The 19,560-nt window shown below is 35.6% G+C and overlaps 1 protein-coding gene across 3 annotated transcripts in view; it reads right to left on the bottom strand.

The window, feature by feature from the left end:
- CACNA2D1 (calcium voltage-gated channel auxiliary subunit alpha2delta 1) overlaps positions 1 to 19,560 on the bottom strand; it is a 383,935-nt gene that overhangs the window by 362,080 nt on the left and 2,295 nt on the right. The gene's annotated exons all lie outside the window — the stretch shown is intronic.

A 19,560-nucleotide genomic window follows, 5' to 3' on the forward strand; every position in this document is an offset into this window, starting at 1 on the left:
CTTCAGCCACCCAGGGATTAATTCTTGAACTAGGAAAGGGATGACTGTGGTCAGGGAAGTTTACAAACAAGGCAATAATTATAAAGGCTATCAGTGGTTTAAGGTGTGTGGCTATTTGGGACAAAGAACACTTTCCTGTGGAGTTCTCTATTTCCTTTCACTGATAGAAGCAGGACCCAGAAAGTTTACACACGGATATTGTAGTTGTTCTGCATTTGTACCTATAGCTGATGGGTTTACAGCTGCACTGATGTTGACACCTCAGTTTAACATCATATCCCGCACTGAGTACTTTCCCCAGGACAGAGGCATGAAGGTATCAATTACAACTGATGCCTGCATTTCTAGTAAAGTCTCACAGGAGAAAGCTATGAATCTATACCAAACCTGCTCTGCATTTTGCAACATATACCTTCCATACCACTGACATCCTGATACAGCTGTTGGATCAGTCCTGGCTCTCGAACATCTGGGAGCAGGATGGCATAGCTGTAACCAGCCACTCTGTGCCCTAGTCAGGGACAATTGGGTAGATCTTGCCCTCTGACCATCTTCTGGTGAAAAATGCTGTGAACATGTACATCACTGTTGTAGGATTAGGGTAAATGTTCTAAATAAGTTTGGATAAATACTCAGTGCTCTGGGTCTATACATTGTTTTCAAAAAGCACACTCATCACACTATATGCACACAGTTGTTTGCTGCTCTCTCTTAACAGAGATTATAATTTTAATTTCTAAGACCTGTCTTCTTGAAGTACCAACTTTTTCATTTTCTTGGGAGAAGTATCTGAGTTTTAGCCCAAAATGGACAAAGTTTTGTGGAGAACACTATAGTGTACGAGCAATAGCATTACAAAGAACAAAGGGAGGTGTCAGAAGAGACATAGGGTAAGTTTTTTCAATAAAGAATAATGTTCATAAAGGCAATGTAGTCTCAATCTTCAACACAAAGGGAAACATTTAGAAACATGAATTTTTAAAACTTGAAGGAAAGGAAAATGGGAGGCATATGTCGGACCTACAGGTTCTCAGATTCTGTAAATCCTAAGCCAGAAATGACAGAAAAGATGATACTATGTAATTGCCACAGCGTAGGTTTGCACTCAGACATAAGGATCACAGTTCTTCCTTGCTTCTTAAAACCACCATCCTGCCCATCTGTTTTCTGAACCTTTTATTTTGACAGCATGGAATTTGGCCTCTTCCATGGAACTCTTGCCATGAAAAATTCTATTTTATGGGATACAAACCCAAAATACTGCTGAACTAAGAGTATGGGAATAATGCCTCACAAGAGGATGATTTTGTTCACCACTAACTTTAAGAGCGACTAGAATTCAAAAATGAGGACATATATTGCTTCTACATTAACAAATTATGTCCCCCCGGTCTGAAGGTCTGAAATTGCTTAAATGTAAATTCTAGTAATACAAGTCCTATTAAACAAGAGCAGAGACAACTGTTTAAAAACTATCCAGCCTTTTGAAAAGCAAACACTTTATTTGCTTAAGGGACTGCCATACAGCTCAAGCAGATAATTCTTATGTATCACATAAGATACAAGATCTCCATTATTTATACAGCTAGCTGTTAGTCACAAGTCTGTTTCCAAAACAGTGAAGGGTTCCTTCTCTCTGTGGGAAAATCATAACTGACTGTGCTTTTGTCAAAATTTATACCTCCAATCTGTAACTCTGCTGTCTGAAAAAGCCTGAGGATTGTGTATCATCCCCCCAGTTGCTGTTGCCAGGTTCTAATGACCAGCACAGAGAGGGGAGAGAAAACCTACCTTGTACCCAAAATGTGTGTATATAAAAGTGAGTGCCACTTCAGCAAGTACTTCAGCATAACAGATTATCAACTCTGCTTCTACAGTTCCTCCTCTCTTTATGCATACAAACATATATTTGTATTGCTGTCAGCCCTGCAAACAGATTCTCAGCGACTCTTTTTGTTCCATGTATTTGCAATTCAAGCACAACATTATCAAGCATGTAACATGATCAGTGAGTCTATTTTTATTAACAATCTTAGCCATTCTGCTTACAAATTACCCTTACATCCTTACTATAACCCTCTTAGATCCTTAATCCAGTTATAAGCACTGTTTCTTATCCCCAACTTCATCCCAGTACCTAGACAGATGGATAGAAATATCAAAAGATAGATAGATAGATAGATAGATAGATAGATAGATAGATAGATTTTAAAAAGTGGTTTTATTAGGAAGATAGTTTCCTAACTCTCACAAATTAAATGGGTTTTTTTCCTTATCTTGTGCTAGGAGCAGTTTTAGTACGAGTTTTCCTGAACAAGCAGTATTTTTTGCTTCATATAACTTTATGGTGTAAGATACAAAAATGGAAATGTTTTCACATAATCCTGATATGGACCTGATTTAATGTCCATGCAGGTTGATGGAAAAATAATTCAACAGAATTTTTTATTCTATTAAGAACGTGTATATAGAGTATGAAAACACAAAGGTGAAAGTAGAGTACATATATTCTGCTGTGAGACCCCTGGTGGCCTAGTGGTTAGCATGCAGGACTTTCACTGCTGCGACCATGGGTTCAAATCCCGGTCTCCTGGCCTGATGGAGGTCGTTAGCCCTGTGTGGCCATCCATCTATGAGAAGGACACTCTAAACAAACCTACGTCCTGAGGACCTCACTGCCATTGTCCAAGCTTGCTTGGCCCCGGCAGATGAACCTTAGGATTAAAGGGTGGGCTCAGTTCAGCGCAGGCTGTGTCTCACCTAAAAAAATCCATTGCGCAGGCTGGAAAGGTAAAAGACCTTTCCCCAAATCTTCGTTCGCGAAGATGGGCCATTATTATTATTATATTCTGCTGTGGATACAGGGCAAAGAAGAACCATGTAGACATACAGCCACAATACTGCTCCTGTATGTTGTCACACGGCTCATGAGAGACTATCACCCTTTCTGTCTAAGAGATACCAGGCTGGTAAAATAAAATTCAGTGGAAAAGTTCTTCCCACTGTACTCAGCAAATGATATGCCAAAGGCCAACAGAATGTAGCCAGGTCTCTAGTCAACTAGAAAAAACAAAGCACTACAGTGAAAAATAAATCTAGAGGACTGAGGAGAGTATAAACTTCTAAGTATTAGATGCACAAGCATTTTTAAACAAGCAGTTCTGCCTTCCAACCTGGTGGCTCATACCACAGCACAGATATGTTTGCCTATACATAGTTACAGCTAAAGCTGTGCTCAGGTAGCTGCATTATCAGCTTATGGCAACTCTGGCTTGCTCCTTTGAGAAGTCACAGTCAGATTGTATGGGTTCCACTGAAGAATATTCAGTTTTTCTTGAATCCAAAAACTCAAGCTCGTAACCAAAACTACTAGGCTTCCGTGGGTTCAAATTCTAATCTATGAAAACTCTGTAAAAGAAGGTGCATTAGATGCAGTTTGGATTTTCAGGTATAAAGTTTGAGACTATCTGTATCAAGAAAGTTAGACTTATCTCAGGATCTCTTATGCCAAATACGAAAAAGTGTCTTTTTCTTGGAAACATTTTCTACTTTAAACCATTTTTCCTTTTCTCAAGGCCAGTCCTGCTATTTAACCTAGCAGCCCTCTTACTTCTTTCTGGGGGTTTAAATAATGCTGCATCAACCAGTGAAGCAGACATCCCACACCTGGCAGAAGCTTCCAATAAATTATACCAATTTATAGAACAGTAAAAAAAAGAATTAAAGAAACAGGTTATTTCTCATGGCTGGGTATAGGGAGAACTGGTTACCAAAAATAAAACCTTACATAAGCATAACACATGCTATATCTTGTTACAGAATTTTTCACAACCAGACAGACCACATGTAACACTACAACTATCACGAAAAAAGTACTACTGCCTTTCTGAGCTACATAAAGGCACTGACTACTCTTGTGTTCCTGCTTAACACAATGTTTAATATCCTAGAATATTAGAATTGTATTAGAAGTGTATTACAGTCCCAAAACAAAAAATCAAAGCAAATCAGTATCAAAAAGGGTCATCATTGAATGCAAATCACTTGTCACAATTAAATACTCAATTTTAGGATCTCCTCTGTAGGCTGTGAACAATTTCTATGAATATTAATGGCAACCGGTGACAAGGAAGAGAAAGAATTTGAGACGCCTGCCTACAAACTAACAGAAAATGTGTAACTTGTCTTTAATGTAATGTTGCAGCTCCTTTTTTTTTTCCAAATATTCTAATTAGAACTTTTTGCAGTGATAATCTATTAAATTTGGCCAATTAATTTTTAAGAATCAATATTGTTGTGCTGATTTTGACAGAAGTATAAAAACAAATTAACATAAAGGAAAATATTACTTTGTGTTAAAAATACTTTTAGTTAGCACTATAAACATTCCGTACCAGGACAACTGCATTTCTCATCACATGCCTAATTTCTGTGTATACTGAAGTAAATCCCAGCTAATCAGTACACTTGCAGTTAAGTTCCCTCTCATGAGGAAAAAAAATCATAGGAAACTGTGCAGCTGCTTATGTCTGAAAGTGTGCTCCTTCATCTAAAAACTGGAGACTGTACTTATACCTAGTGTCAGTGTTTTCCCCAATGAGATACTGCACGATTAACTAAACTGCTAAAACATGAGAGTTCTTTAAAAATAATTTTTTTTCTGCTTGCCATTGCAAAAGCTATTCCTAACAACCATCATTTCTGAAACACGCCTGCTTCTGGTATTCTTCATGCTATAGGATAACCTGGTTTGTTAATAATTTTAAAGAAAGCTTGAAACGGAATAAACTTATAAAGGTTTAAAAGAAACACCCTTCTGGAGCTTAGCTGGTTAAGAAAAATACTAAATCAGTGCCTGCTGATTGCTGAAGCCAACTGACGGGTGGCTTCTATATTTAGGATCCTCCTTACACCTGTCAAGAGGCAGAGAGAGACAGCCAGCAAAAAAGAAAGTGTGCACCAGAGCAAGCAATCCAGAGACCCATCTCTTGTACAAGCAGCTGAAAATAAAAGCAACAAAGAGCAATAAAGAAAACAGAGCAAAATCTTATTATTTCTATTATGCCACTGCTCTGTGACATGCTGTCTGCTAGCACGGACCTCATTAGTTATCAGCAACTCCAGCCTCCTGCAGGAAGGCACAGCAATACTCCCAGCTGGATGCAATCCAACTGTGTCAAACCTGCGCTCCTCAGGTGGATCCCTTTCCCTGACACTCCTTAGCCAAAAGCCTGAGGCCTTTGCAGCAACATTACCATTCCAAAGTGAACTCCAGCAAATATTCATCCCCTGTGTTTAGCAATGTCACTGGAAATAGGCTTTCCAGCTTTGACTGACATCTGTCTGAATCCAGGATGCTCTCCCTCTGCTTATCTGAAGCACTTCTTTCTAAACTGATGAATCGTAGATACATATGTGAACATAACAGAAGAAAAATCATGTAGGTTTCTTTATATAACAACATGGAACCAATTAATAAAACAATCATATTGCAAAGGCTTCCGATCCCTTTCTTTGTTTTAAACAGAATAACAGTACTGCATTTCAAATGGAAGGGCATCCAGCTGTAGCAGGAGCTTGCTTTCAACACACGGATTCTACCTTCCTCCCACCTGAGGTGCACCGCTCCTTGCAAATTTTTGATCTCCCAGTAAGCAGAAATATTTGGGTTTATACAGATTAAAGTCATAGCACTCCTGGGAAGTAGGAAAAATCATGCTATTGAAATTTACACATATATCCCTTTCTAAATGCTACATGGCAACTCCTAAACAAAGAAACTGAAGTTTACTCTGCCTTCCCTGACTCATAACAATCCAAAGAACCTTTTAAACAATATCTGATTCAACTGCAATTTTCTTTGGAAAAGGAAACCAAATGGCCTTTCAGTATTCCCCAGTGTTCAACAAACATTATATCTATTACTGGCCAAGCTTAATTTAAGCTATTATTTTCTCAAAAAAAACAAACAAAAAAGACTTTTCCCCCCATCAATAGCAGAGGAAATGCATATTTATTTGTTAAAAATTAGTGATGTGCATGTTTGAGTGAGAGAAAATGTTCAGTCCTCCTGAAAGGTATTAAATACTCATAAATGTGGATGTTTCTGTATGGACACATAGTATAGACAGGAACTATAGAAATACCTGTGAATCTTCTCAAAAGTAATCCTAAGTATTTGCCTACCAGTTAGTTTAACCACTAGTCAGTAGTTACGCTTATCTGCTGAGTGTACATAACTAATGTTTATGTAGATATTAACTTTAATTACACAGAGGCAAGGGGCAAATTAATATAAAAACATGTGGAAGATAATGAACTTACATTCAGCTTGATAAAGAGCTAAAGGCTCACAGAGGAAATCTGTATATGATCAACACACACATACGGTACTTTTGCGTGCCCTAATGCCACAGGAATAATTTCAAATGGCATAGGGAGAAATTATGGCTTTACTGGTGTCAACATGAATTTTGCAATCCACATCCATGCATTTCCCACATAGTTTAAAATACAGAGGATTAAATGATTCGATACTTGCTGGAAATTAGATCCAGAGCAAGGGGTTGTGCTTGGCATGGTGCGGAGTGGTAATGATGGGCGGGGTGCAGACCAATTAGCTAAAGCACAGATAATCATGAGATATGCCTCAGATCACACAGTCACTAGCCCTGTAAAAAAAGACTTTACAAACTTAGGTCTGAAGTATATTTTATATTTTTGAAAATCTTTCCTTCGTGCTTTTCACTTTTTTCTTTGGAGGTCATGTGGATTAATATTCAATCTTTTGTAATTCTGCAGTTAAGAATATCCTACTAGTTATCCCATATGTCATAATGGGAAAGTATAATGCTGATTATAATAATATTATAAGTCTCAATAATATTGCCAGCACATAGAAATAAGGCAAAGCATGTATCAAGTTACAATATATCACACGCTACTCCCACCAAAACCAACGCTACCTCAGTGCACTCATACACAGGATATCAGCCTGAACAGCTGTCAAAAACGCCTTGAAGCTGAGATACAGAAATTTAAGTCTCTTCAACTGATCATAGTTTGAAGACAGAAGGGGACCGTGCTAGATGCACTGTAATAAATTAATGCATCTATCTCCTATAATAAACTAGCTGTGCTTCGTCCTACAAATACTTTTTTTTCCTATTTGTAGCACAACCTGACTGTCCGGAAATACTCACATGCAAAAACAACTGCGGGATAAGAAGGATAAGAGAGACCTACAAAGTTTTATGAAGTCCTGAAGGGTGACAACATACATTTACAAAACGTGAAGATCATTGTACTAAATACTGGGCAAACTATTGCTCTGTCCTACCTATCACTAATGGTGTTATCTATGACAGATATTATACCATTCTCTTGGGTACTACGCAGTACTAAACCATGTCTGTCCTATATTGATAACAACAATGAACACAGAGGGGAAAAATTTATAGAAAGATCTGGCTGTCTTGCATCATGTTAGAGGCACGCACACATTAGTATACATAACATTACCCCTGCCATTACTTGTTCCCCTACAGGTATTATTAGAAAAAACTCCCAGGAGACATAAACTATATTGCTTTATCATTACTACAGATGCTGTTTCCATGCCAAAATTTCTATCTGAGGATCTCTGCCTCATGAGCTTCTTTCACACAGAATGTGTAACAATATGGGGTCTGTTTCTTGATTGGAGATTTCCAGTACTATGTTAAAAAGAACAGAGACACACATAAATGATGCATGCAGTGCTGCTGTTTGAGATACCTGGTCTGAGATACTCTGTCAGTCACACGTTAAATTTGTGTACAATAAATTCAGGCATATTAGAAATTATGATACAACAGATTATTTTCTGCACATAATTTCTGACTTTCTAAAATTCTTTTACCGCCACACAAAAAAGCAGGAATTACAGACAATTTCCATGGAGCTTTAGCATTATTTTGTCCCATGGCATGAGAACAGAAAAAGTCAAGCTTAATTTAATTAACAGATTTTGCCTTTTTAATAATAAAATAGATTGAAAAGAAAAAAGTTGGGAAATGGAAAAAGTACTGTCCAGCTCCCAAGTAATAGAGGAGAGAGCTTTTACTCTTTCAGATTTCTCTTCAGTACAAATTTAGAAGCTTAACAGTTCAGAAGCACCACAAAAGCTTTTAGGGAATGAATCCACAAGCTACCTAGTTGTGTATATTTAATCTGAATTTTTCTTACCTTAATTTGTAGATTAAAGTCTGTGAAGCAGCTGATAGCATGAATGTGCCTTCATCTTTACTGTAATTCTAATAGCAATAAGAATTCAGACATTTATTCTGCTCTGATATGTAATAGCAAAAATCAGCACTTACACAGCGTATTATATTTTGAAAGGATTGTCCTAACAATTCTCTATGCCCTTTTGAAGAATTCACAGATGAAGAAGAAAACTGGTTAAGAATAGAAAAACACAGATCCCAAACCTCCTGTTTTGTTATTGTAAATAAACAGTTTGGAAGCTTTAATCCAGTCCTAACTTACACCTTTGAAACCATGTAAATTCAAATCAAGTCTAGTTTTTAGATGTAAAGAATGAGGTTTCTTTCTAAAAAAAAGTAAGCAAAACAATGATAAGGTATTACATTTGTGTGGAGGCAGACAAGTAGCAGTGATTTACTTCAGCTGAGAGGAAAATCAGGTGGCCATTAAACTGCTGGTTTTAAAGCTCCTGAGATATTTTTTTTACTGTATCATTTCAGTATCATTTCAGACTCTCAGAGAACTACACAAACAATGTAAAATAAGGATACTTCAGTGTAAATAGCCCTTATTTTGCATTGATTTTATTTAGATAGACATTGAGTGCTAAAAAGATTGTGTAATTGCTCCATTCTGAAAATAGACAGCATTACAAGCCAAGAAAGCCTTCATTAGTTCATTATCCAATTTTCCCAGGTGAAAGAAATGTCGCATGGAGGGCGTGTGTCCGTGTCAAATCACATAGTAACAAACCACAAACTCAATCTATCTAAATTACTGTTGAATTAGAAGCTCTATTCCACAGCAACAAACGAAACTGTGTACCTCATACAGTCTAGATTTGCCTACAATAGATTTGTTTAAGAACTTTGGAGTAAAACACATTTACAATACTGCAAGTTTGGGGGGGGTGTTTATTTGTTTGGTTGGGCTTTTTGTTTTTGTTATAAAAAAGAAAAAAGAAGAAAAATGTTTTGTTACTTTGCAGATATTGTAGGGATGTTTCATTGTAGGTAAAGAAAAACTACTTTATTTTAAGCAATCTTTGAATTAGTCATTTTGCAGATGATCCCGGTTTGCAGGTTATCTGTTTAGGCCATTAAGACCTAAGAAAGCCTTAAATTCTATCCACATACACATCCTTAAGTGTCGGTGTATGAAATTTGGATCTGATATACCAGAAATCTAAAATTTCAAGGATTGAAATCTCTTAAATTTGGATATGGTTGCTCCCAAAATCACTACATGATTAAATACAGAGCTAAACCCACAAGAAGTATAAATTTTTACTCACAGAAATAACTAGAATGGTTAGCATTTCTGTGGTATACTGCTGATATTTCATGTTTGTTAATTTTCAGCTAAAAAATAATTCCTGCCCAGTAGGAATGGCTGTACCAATTATTGAAGTCGCACAGCATAAAAAACACAGCATCAACAAGTGATTTCTCTTCATGCAGTGAAACAAGGTCCTAGAAAAGCAAAACATCTGAACATCTCAAAACATCTCTTTGCATAGGATATATTTGCCATAGCTTTTGGGTTCAAACTTACTCAATTCCCAAAGGCAGATGTTTCTGCACTTTCTCCATGTTGTGGAAGTTATTACTAGTTTTTCATTGCTTAGACACAAGGTATGTCCTTTGCAGCTTTACCAAAGTTATATACAAAATCCACCTGTCGTGTCAGTCTTACAGTGGAGTTGTACTTTGAATAATTAGCTATAGGAAACACTACTAAGTCAAAATCATAAAAACTGTAAGGTCAAATAACCAAGATAAGAATCTTACATTTTAACATGTAAGCATAGTTCTGCCCTTGTATATCTATTTCATATTCTCAGTGAAATGTGTTTCCAGCAGAAAAAAATAATTATTGGTTTTTTAAATGAAAACAGGATCGCAATGAAAATAGTACAAGTAAAACAATTTAAGGCTTAGGGCAATTTCATACCTTGCAGTTCCTACTTTTCATGTGTTTATGCTTTACAATTGGATAACTTACTTTTAACTTAGATTTTTTAAAAGATTGATCATCATTTTATTCTATAAACACATTATTCCCACAGAGAGTAATGGGACAACTGTAGAGTACAACACTATTCACTAAAAGGAAATACAGTCTCAGGTAATTACATGTGTGTGGAACAAAATATTTAATCACCAGTGTTTAACCTGTGTTTGCAAAGCTGAAAGCATCGCTAATGAATATATAAAGTGTTTGTAGAAGCACGGATATCTACAAGAATAACTGAGTATGTTTTTGCAAAACTGTGTAGCCGGCCATAAAAGTATTTTATTCTATCAATAAATGGAGCTATGAAAGGAAAAATCCCTATCAGCAAAATACGTGCAAGCAAATTATTGTTCTATACATCCACTACAAAATTCTTTATGATCATTTGTTAACTGTATCTCTCACCATCCATGCAAGGAAGTGATGAGTGCTTTTAATCCTAATTTTGCAGACTGGGAGAGTGTGTCTATACAAGGAACATTTATATAGCAGATGAGTAAAGGCACTGGCCAAGTGCTTCTAATAGCAAAGAAGCTATCACATCAGAATTTCACCTCATGTCCCCATAAAGTACCAATATTGTCTTTCAGAGCAAATCCAGCTTCACTGGAAACACCTATAAAGTTTGTCCATCATTTTCTTGCTGATTTTAACCCTAATCACCCGAAAAATCAAGACGTCGTACCCAAAGATGAATTAATTACTCAGTTGTGCATAGTGAGGGGTTAAATTAAATTACTTATGTCATTCCTAGCGTTCCAAATTGAGCTCTAGAACTAATTGCTAAAGAAGAAAAAAAAAAAACAAATACAAAACCAAACCACAACAAAGTAAATTTGCAAAAGCCACTTACAGTTATCCTGCACGTTATTAGACATTGCAGTACTTTGAAAAGGAAAGTATTTCTTCCTTACAATTCCACACTTTTATGTAATAAAATTGTGTTTGCTCTTAATCTGGGGGAACATTTTTCAATGCCTTCCGGCACTTAAAGAAGTTCTTTTTTACATGGACACTTGCTCAGTGAGGCACAGACAATGAAGTGGTGTCAGAGCTTATCACTTAAAAGGAAGACAAATGACCACATCTGATATCACACATGGTTTCTTTGTGATATTTTACTATTCCCCTCTGCAAAGCTTAATATGATCATGTATTACATCTTATTTTATGTAATTTCTGCAATCAGGCCTTGACAGTGATGACTCATTCCATTGCAATGAAACCTGTATGTGTTTAATCAGAAATTATTTTATGTGAATTCATCCTTACACTCAGGATTTGAATGATACAGGACTGATACTCATTATGCTGAAATTACACTGGTGCAAAGAAGGATGAAATTGGGTATCCGACCATTTCCAAAGAGTAAATCCTCAAACAGACTCTTAGTCATGCACAAATCCTTGATGTATTTCTAATCAGTCAAAAGAGACCAGATTCTACCTTTGGTTACCACAAACCTTTTCCCCATGTGTATGTTACAGTGAAATCTCCTTAAGACATGTTCCTGCATCAATCAGTAATTCTGTCCCAGCTTATATATCTACATAATCTAAAATATATTCCCAACAGATAAAAAGTCTAATCAAGAAGATGCTAAGGCAACAGAAACATTTTGGTAAATACAACAAAATGCTACTGTTTGTGGTAAGCTAAAATAATTGCAATGGAAACTATGTTACTCCTGGTTGAAATCTTACAGAGTCTTAGTGATCATCAGGTAATTAGTGATTGCTGATGATCATCTTAGACCTGCTACTAGCGTATAAAGAGAAATAATTATGTACTTTTATCAGCATCTTTCTTACAGAAGCAGGACACCTTACAATACTCAACACACTGATTCAAGCAGAATGATAATTCGGGTGTCATTCCCATTTTAGAAATGGGAACAGAAGGAATAAAACCAGCAGCAGTCTGTGCTGCAAAAGCAACAGATCAGGTTAATGAATTCAAGTGTCATGAGCCCTTGGCTAGTATTATATCCCACTATTGCCTGTCTTTTAAGTACCAAATATTCACAGTACAAATTTCAGATTATCTCAGCATCTCCAGCTCCAAGTGCTTTCAACAATGAAAAGAACCACGATTTGAGTGTGGCAAAGGAGCACAACCAGCTCAAAGCACTGGCATGAGTCAGATCTGCTGGTTTCTCCTCACAATACTGTCTGCAGATTTTTGCTGACTCCTGCTAGTTTCTAAAAATGCTGTTAAGCTTATGTCTTGCAATCTGTGTACATCCAAGAAGTACAGATCGTGGGGATTAACTTCTTCTAGCTCCCCGGACAACAAGTCACCAAAAGAAGCAGATGTGGTGGTACCTCTCTAAGAAGGTTCTATTAAAATACCACTTTGAGAACCAGATAAACCAGGGGTATTATCCATCCAGGAAAGGTTTGGTCATGCATGTTTCTGAGGTAAAGTGGGAATACAGCAAACACACATCTTAATAAACTAGGCTTAACAGCGTAACAACACTTTTCAACTATAGAGAGCTTTAGAGGCATTAGCTATCAAATTAATCTTGACAAAAAACTCTTGCCCAACTAAATGGTAAGATACTGCAGTTTCCTACTTTACTGAGAGAAATTACTATGGAAAACTAGGGTATAAAACTTATGAAATAATGCAAGGCAGATAACATTGCCTCCTGATATAGGGCTCTATTTAGGATCCCGGAGATTTCTACCAAATAGGCTACTCTAATCAACATCGGGGGAAAAGTATTACTATGAGGGTTCATTCAGCCAAAATAAACCATTTTTCCCACCACTGGTCCACATTAGAATATCCTCAATCAAAAGTTGCCTTTTAATGGACTGTTGAACTTATCCCTCAACATTTTGACTAGTCTAATGGGATATTGGATCTCCATGTGCAGGAGTAAGTTATTAACCTGTAAGAATCAGGGAAGGAGTAGTAAAAACCCTAACTTTGTAATCCATACTTCCTGTCATCTCTTTTTCATTACTCTCCTCCTTCCTGCAGTATTGATAACACAATTCATCCATTTCAGACTGCAAAATATTTCACTTAATAACCTAAGACATAACAGCTCCCATGACTCAGTTTCTTCCTATGGAAAAAGTTTGAATTTCTAATCAAGAGTCAACACAAGCCTAGTGTGGCAAATTTCTGCTCAATTCAAGAATGAGGAAAACTTCCCTTTTACTGATTTATTTAAGACTACCTTAGTGCATAAGGAAAAATGCAGCACAGTATTAAAAGTGACAATTGAGAAAAATGGCATGCCTTGATTTAGGTCTTAATACTGCCACCCTTACTCACAGAACTTTTATAAGTTTATTTTTATGCCTACTTGAAAGAAGATTTAGTCCATGCTTATAAAAATAAAAAAAAAATCCCAGTAAATATAAGGGATGGAGAGATATCGCCAGGGAACGTTTTAAGCTTTCAGACCAGTCTAGTGGGAAGCTGCCCAGGGAAAATAGGAGCTCTTCAGTTAGAATATTGTTTGCATGATTCAAGTCTAGCTTTTCTCATTTAAATAAAAATTAACATAATTTATCATCTGATGACTACAAAAACTAGACTGTGGACTCAGCAACTCCTCCGTGTTCTTACTTACATCTCAAATCAGGTCAAAAGTGAATCAAATTTTATTATAATGGATAAATTTTAGTAACTTTGCTCATAGATTTCAACTGAAGCTTTATATGCATGAGGGCTGAAAAAAGAACCACTAATCCAATATATACCTACTTGTTGCAGATAATGAAGGCTGTGCAAAAATTATTCTTAGTCCATATGAGCCATAGGACACCTTTTTTTTTTTAAAAATCCTCTCATTTATGCATTCCTGGCTCAACATTCATGGCTCTGGAGAAACCAAGGAAATTTCAAAAAAAGAAAAATGTTTAAATCACTATTTTATATTAAATTTATATTAAATCACAAAAAATCTGCCACAAAGTCAGACTATAGTTCTTACCCTGGCCAACTCTTACATGAGAGAGCGTGGGAATCTAATTTAAAAAGAGCATGAAAATCCAATAAAACATTTTTTATAATAGTCAGCAATATTATAACTTCACATTCATATTCTATGGTTATTTCAGGCCTGCCTCAGATTAAAAAAAAAGTCTGATTTTGAATTACTGTAATTAACTGCAAAAGCTTGCTGATTTGTTGATGCAAAATAATGTCAATCTTCTTCATAAACTTGTTATGATATTTGTAAATAAATAGCAAAAAATTATGCAAGGAACAGAAATTCACTCTTTGTCATCAGTTTGCTGTTGTCCTGCAGAAAAAGGTGTTGTAAGGAGGGACATAAGCAAAAACTGTGGTCCTTTCTCTGACATCATTAGTGTAACGTTCCCAAACAGTGAGCCATAATCTTGTCACAGGGTGCTTGTGAAAGAGAGTCTATTTTACATTTCACCCTGAAATCTTATTAATTCTGGAAGTAAGGAAGGTATGAAATGTTGAGTTTGCTTAGAAGCAGAGTAGGTAAAAAATTAGTTTGGAAAGCAGTGGAGAAGGAAAAGACAAATCCCTCTTGAGCTGAATAGCCACAGGCATATGCTATTAATTTTTAGCTATTAAAAAGTTCTGAGGTGTATTTTGAAAATCTTGACTCTTACACTGATTTTTTTTTCTATGGAACTTTTTCAATGGAACTTTTTAATTTCAGGGTACAAGCTCCATAGTCTGACCCTAAATTGAGAATATCCAACCCATGAACATTACTGAAGTATCAATGCAGTTGACAGTAATTTCACTATCAGTGTTACATATTTCCACCTTAAATGTGAGATGCTCCTGCATCACTACTGTGTGCATTACACAGAACTGCATGATATAAAATTCAAATTCTGCAAACAATTTTGAATCCAGTTCTCTTTTGCCATTGGAAATCAGGAGAGAAAGAAGAATCACAACTCTTTCTAATAGTACTGACCAATTTGTGGCAGTAAGCAATGGCACAACTGATGCAAAATTCAGCTCTTGGTCTGATCCTACAGAACAGAGCATTACCCTATACATGCTTGAGGAAAGTTGAGTGGGATCAGGCTATTTAACAGATTTAACATGAGAGATAAATCAGAGCTGTAATCTCAAATGCAAATCATTTAAGTATTCATTGATACCTGCCTGGCAGCTGCTGTAGGTGGAATGAAAAAGCTGATGCAAGAATGGTTTAAGAGTGATCTAAGACAGAGTACACAGGCGCTGTCCAGGGCTGGGGGCAGAAATGCAGTTTTTATTTTGTAATTCTTATATTCTGTGCATTTTCAAGGTGCTAACTGTGTTTTACTGGAACACTGAGGACACTGAGCTCTCATTCTTTGTATTGAGAAGTCTGATTCAGCATTGTAAAAGACATAAATGAATTATGGCATCTGGCTTTACCAAATTATAGCTATGGTCCAATAATTTTATTCCATTGTTGTGTTCTGGTAAATCTTTTCTTCTATTAGAGCAGATTCATTAACAAAGCACTAGAAAGCAACTTTTTCTGCAGTCTATAATATCAGCTTTTGTCACAAAGGTCTTTATAAGCACTCGACACACATCATGCACCCCAAGCAAACCAGGATCAAAAACCCAGGTATTGCTGCAAAGAAGTACAAAACAGTCTGGGCCTCGATTCTGCTTCTACTATGGTCAACAACAGAGAGAATGAATCCTTTTTCTACTCTAAAATGCTTCTAAACCGCAATCCCTGTCAAATATTGGTCTAGAAGATGACAACTCTACCTTGGATACAGGATTTTCGCAGAAGACAAGAAAGAATCAAGGACAAACATGTCAGATCACAGTTACCAGTGGGCAACTATAGTCTGGTTTGTTTCTTTGTTACAAAAGATTAAAGCAATAAGAATCTGACCATGCTTCTATCAATTTAAAATGTTCTGCTACATATATATTTTTAAGATCTGTACAACCGGCCTTCTATTTAACAATGAATACATTTCAGACTAATGTGCTGCCAAGATCCAGCTCTCTTTCTAGCAGCTGAATTCTTGGATAAAATCATTTTGCAGGGTATGAGCAATGCAGTTCTGAAAATAGCATCACTGCAAAACGAAAGATGGCAAGAACCTCTACAATGCTGATTTGTTTCAATGAAATGTCACCTTTTATGATCAGTATCTATTTTAATGTTTTCAACTGAATTTTTTTACTGAACGAAATGTAAATCTATAGAATTTGTTAATTCTGAGGCTTCAGCATAAATGTCTAAGAGGGATACAAACAAACAAAAAAAATACTGATTCACAATTTTCATCATAAAATATGTAAAACAGAAAAATGTTTTGCGGGATCAAACAGCGTGCATTTCTTACCACAATATGTACAGAGATACAAAAAAAAAAAGAAAAAAAAAAAACCAAAACCAAACAAACCAAAAAAACCACCAGCAACGCCCCCCAAAAAACACCAAAAACCCCACCACCAATCAACAAGCTGTTTCTGTTTCACACCTAAGTATGTTTCTACTAGAAGAATGGATTGGAGCAACACTCTTTAAAATACCAATGGGTTTGTACATCTTGCATAATGCTCAGCATTCAGATGTGTGTTGCTGAGAAAACACTAAGAGGTGATATTGCACTTCTCTGATTCTAAGGAGATTACGTCTTTTGGCTCTCTTTCCAATTCACTGATATGAAGGTACACTTCAGTAGATTATTTTTTTTCCTAATAATGAAGATTTCTAAATAGATTGGGAAAAAAAAACATTTTTCAAATGAGAAAGAGCCTGATATTTTACTGTCCATTAATGCACCAGTCTTTTCTAATTAACGTCAGCAGTAAAACTGGCATTCTTCTATCACAGACTTTATGCTGAAAATGAGATTATATATATATGAGATGTGTCAAAATCCCTAAATCTGACAGTAGAAATAGATGAAAAGGACACATCATAAACGTCATCCCTCTATCTCTGGTCACCGATGCTGTATCAAAAGCAACGCTGCGTTCCAAGCCCAGCCACAATCTCAGCAGGACCTACACTTGTTAGGTCCATGTGAAGAAACTAAAAATATGAACGTCCCAGTTGTGCAAGCTCTAATTCATATGACTCATACAGACTTCCCTGAGTTGTCCTAATGACACCAAAACAGTAAGGATGACTCATGCAAATGAAAAATGGGAATACACAACTTCTTTTCTAAAAATGTCTTGCCTGTATACATACAGATATATGTTCATATGTATATTATTTTTATGTTCTGTATTATCCACATAATATTTTACACCAATTTATCTAAGTGGCAAATTTGTCCTGAGTATAATGTATAATTTAATATATACATACAGAACAGGTGACTGAGGATGAAAAAATGCTAAAAGATAAGGGAAAAGAGAAAAGAAGTAGCAGAGGAAAATTAGAGAAAAAAAATGATGTAGTTAAAGAGTCTAATTGATATTGAAAAACTTCATCTGTAAGTTTATAAAAATTAAAATATCTGTTTAGTTTTTTTAATGTACAGATTTATTATCAGAAAGCAGTAGGTGTATCTTTATATAGTACATTACTCACTATCAGTAGCAATATCAACACTGCTAAGACATGTTGTGCCAAAAGGATACTTAAGAATTACAACATATATTTAAACTCAAGACTATCTGTTTTGATGCAGTACAGAGAAAAGAACAGAAATAAATTGAGTCCTGTGCTATCGTTATCAGGAAACATACAAACTACATATACTTAATGGTGCGTTTTTTTCTGAAGCCTTTATAGATGCGATGATAAATAAATATATACAGATACAAAGAAAGAAATACTTTATGTACTGTGATACCAGTAGTGTACTTAAAGTGACAGGATTACTATAGACAACAATATTCTCATCTAAGTGCAAAATATGTGATGTCTTGTATGTATAATTGAAGGAGTTGGAGTTGCTATGTTAAAAGTAAGAACATGGTATCTTGTACCAGCATATGATAGATACCTAATACATGATACAATGAAAATGATACATTTTAATGATACGTAATATGCATCGTTCAGCAGCTAGCTAAGCCTCATAGCTAAAGATCAAGACATAATTACTGCTATATTTAAATAGTTCATTAAAGAAAAGTCTTCAATATTTGCAGTGAAACATTCTAACACCAGAAACAACAAATGTGATCATACCACCTGCTCAGATCTTCAATGAAAAATTAAGGTTCCCGTTTCATACAGCACAAACCTGAAATTCTCTATATATTGCTGGGTAAATATATCAGAGCCTTCCTGCCTTATCAGAGAAGTAAAATCAGTGAAATTACTGAGATTCTACAGGCATTACTTAAACATTTGGCATTTTTTGCTACAAATGTTTCATGCTTGTATATTACTGTATTAGTGATACTTCTAAATGTTTTAGTAAAAGCACATGTTAAAATATTTATAGATGCAGAAGAAATAGATGACTGAAGGAAAAGTGATTGTACAAAAAGCAGTTGTTAAAGAAATCATGAACTATACGGCCCTGAATATGCACATTTTTGACCCAACAGCTGGGAAATACTGCTTCTTCAGAGCAACTTTTTAACTAAGAGAAAAAAAGGACTGAAAATAATGGGGAGAAAGTAGGTAGCTAAGTACATATCATCAGCAAACCTTCAGTTCTTCAATTATTCATGTCCTTTCTTTCCTTTATTCTGTTCTCCCATGTTTTTTCCTATTTTTAGTATTCTTAATATATAATATCTTTCACATTAAAAGCATTTGCGTCATTTCTCTTTGTTCTTTCCCATTTGTAATCCATAGTAGGAAATGAAACACTGCTGTCAAGGTTTAAAAAAGAATTAAAAAATTGTTTTCTCTTTCACCTGTTACATCATTACTTTTTGCAAAGCAGCTCTCTCTGCATCAACCTGTTGTGCTTCTTTGTAAATGAACTAAGTCTTGCTTGCACTTTGATTCCATTTCAAAGGGGAAACATAACTATGAAGGATGGACAGGCACTATAGATTATTTCTACAATGTTTCAGTGGAATAATAATGAGAAAAAAAGAGAGCCAACAGCAAGTAGATTGTGTAGAGCATGAAAACGTTGATGACTAACATCATACTCTGAATCACTTTATCATAGTTATAGTTACAATTAAAGTTATATGTTTCATTGCTGACAATTTCTATTATCATTGCTGGCGGTAAAGGTAAATTCTGAAGGGAATTAGCAAAAACGGACAGGGGACAAAATAATTTTAATGGAAATATCGTGTAATCTTACCCTAAAAAGCTATCTAGACTTTTATTTAAAATTATACATAATCTTTTTATACACTGGGTTATATATTTCCTTCTCATTTAAACCCAGC

The sequence above is a fragment of the Neopelma chrysocephalum genome, unplaced genomic scaffold (genome assembly GCF_003984885.1).
Source record: "Neopelma chrysocephalum unplaced genomic scaffold, ASM398488v2 Primary Assembly neopelma1_45, whole genome shotgun sequence".
Lineage (NCBI taxonomy): Eukaryota > Metazoa > Chordata > Aves > Passeriformes > Pipridae > Neopelma > Neopelma chrysocephalum.